The following is a 2,500-nucleotide window of genomic DNA, read 5'->3' as shown; positions in this document are numbered from 1 at the left end:
TATATATATATACATATGCATATATATGAATATATATATATATATGCATATATAAAAAAATATATACATGAATATATATATATATATGCATATATATAGATATATGTAAATATGTGTGTATATATATATGTGTGTGTATGTGTGTGTGTGTGTGTGTGTGTGTGTGTGTGTGTGTGTGTACATACAAACATACATAAACATACATGCATGCATATATACATATATAAACATACATGAACATACAAAGACATAGACGCACATATACTTATGTATGCATCCGGCGTTATATAAAAGCTGACTTATTGATCATTGGAGACAACAGCATGAAGTGAATCGTAAAGAAACTTTCACTGAAACGCGGAAGGTGGTGAGTGGCCTGTGCGTGCGGTCCTTATCACCCACTCCCTCCGATGTTGATATGAGAAAAAATAAAGGCATATTTGAGTCTTAATCAGGCTGCTGCCTAACGTGAACAGCGGCTTTTCTCCTGCTAATAGTCTCCTCGCTTCCCACTTCCTCCGTCTTCTCCTTTATGCCGGCCGCAGCCGCACCTCGCACCCACCTGATCTTTCGACCTGATCAGACCTCATTCGCTTCCTCCTCACCTGCGTTGCCTGTGTGTGTCCTCTTCGGACACACACACAAATATGTAAACACACACACACATGTATATGTATACATATATATATATATACATATACACACGCGCGCGCGGGCACACACAAATATGTAAACATATATACATAAATATTTATATATATATACATATATATATATATATGAATATATACACACATACAGATTGTATATGTATACATACACACACACACACACATGTATATATACTTATTTATATACACACATATATATGCATATATTTATATGTGTGTATATGTATGCATATGTATACATATATATATATATATATATATATACACACACATACATACACAATATATATACGTGTGTATGTGTGTGTGTGTGTGTGTGTGTGTGTGTGTGTGTGTGTACATCTACATATATTTATATATATACATGAACCATATTCATGTTGACAAATGTAGAAAAGGTATGAATGAGAATGAATATCTTCACAATACAAGAGTTGTATTTGACCGGTTTCGATTATATCTTCGTCAGAACTACATACATCAAAGGAATTACAGAGTGTATATATATATATATATATATATATATATATATATATATATATGTATATCAGACATGAGCTGACGAAACACCTGACGACTGTGACCTCCCACTTGTTGTCCGTATAATTGCTTCCACGAACTTGGATAGTTTGAATGTGCCTGATGCTGGGTTGGTATTATTCTCCGTCGCGATATAAGTAGCTTCCATATTTTATTTCTTTTCCGCCTGTTTAGTTCTCCATGGACTATTTCGCTTCCTTCCAGTTGGATAGATCTATATGTACCACCATGGCGTTGGTGATCCTATGATGACGGATGTCAGCTCGATGTTCGCTAAGCCTGGTGCTGAATCCACGGCCTGTTTCACCAAAGTATGCTGCATCGCATCTGCTGCAGGGTATGCAATATACAGCACTGTTAGGGTTGTTTTCGGGCAGCTTCTTGTCTCAAATTATGTCATGTATCTTTTTCCCCGGGCGTGCTGGTGATTCTCACCGTATTGCTAAAGTATCTGCTGATCGCCTGGGAAATGTTACATGGTGGTAATGTGAAAACATTATTAGAAGAGGGTGCAGGATCTGATCTTGTGAGTATGTTCTTCTTCTTTCTTAGGTTTGGTAGGAAGCCTCTGGGATATTTATGTTTCATGAAAGAATTAATTACATAGCCAACCTCATTCTCAAGAAATTCAGGGCTGCAGATCCTCAGTGGTCTGAGGAAGAAGCCATTTACAACACCAGATTTAGTTTTGTTACTGTGGACGGAGTAGCAATGGATATAATTATCTTTATTTGTAAGTTTCTTGTATACAGAGAAACGTAGGCCATCGTCACCCCGATAGATCAGAGTGTCCAAGAAAGGTCATTTCTGATCCTCTTCGTCCTCCACGGTGAACTGGATTTTCTCATGGACGGAGTTAAGTCGCGTCAGTGTATGTTGTAAGCACGATCTTCTAGGGACAACAACGAGGACATCATCTACGTATCGAAGCCAAGTTGAGTGCCTGCCGATTATATACTTGTAGTTATCCCTCTCCAGCGTCTCCATTAACAGGCAGGCCATGACTGAACTGAGGGGGGATCCCATAGCACGACCACGTATCTGCTGGTATTCTTCCCCAGCAAATTCGAAGTAGCCGAATTCCACGAATAAATTCACCAGGCGAGCGAAGTGATGTCTCGGCAGCGAAAGTTCTGTAATGGAGCTGGTGACCCTCTCGACTTCTCGAACTGCTCCATCTGTGGGTATATTAGTGAAGAGGGATTTTACATCAAAACTGGCAAGAGGTCTGATGAGGTCACAGGAGTTCTTAAGGTGGGAATCACTGATGACCCCCATAGCGCCGGAGA

Source organism: Penaeus chinensis, chromosome 23, assembly GCF_019202785.1.
Source record: "Penaeus chinensis breed Huanghai No. 1 chromosome 23, ASM1920278v2, whole genome shotgun sequence".
NCBI lineage: Eukaryota > Metazoa > Arthropoda > Malacostraca > Decapoda > Penaeidae > Penaeus > Penaeus chinensis.
This window is presented reverse-complemented; position numbering follows the sequence as displayed.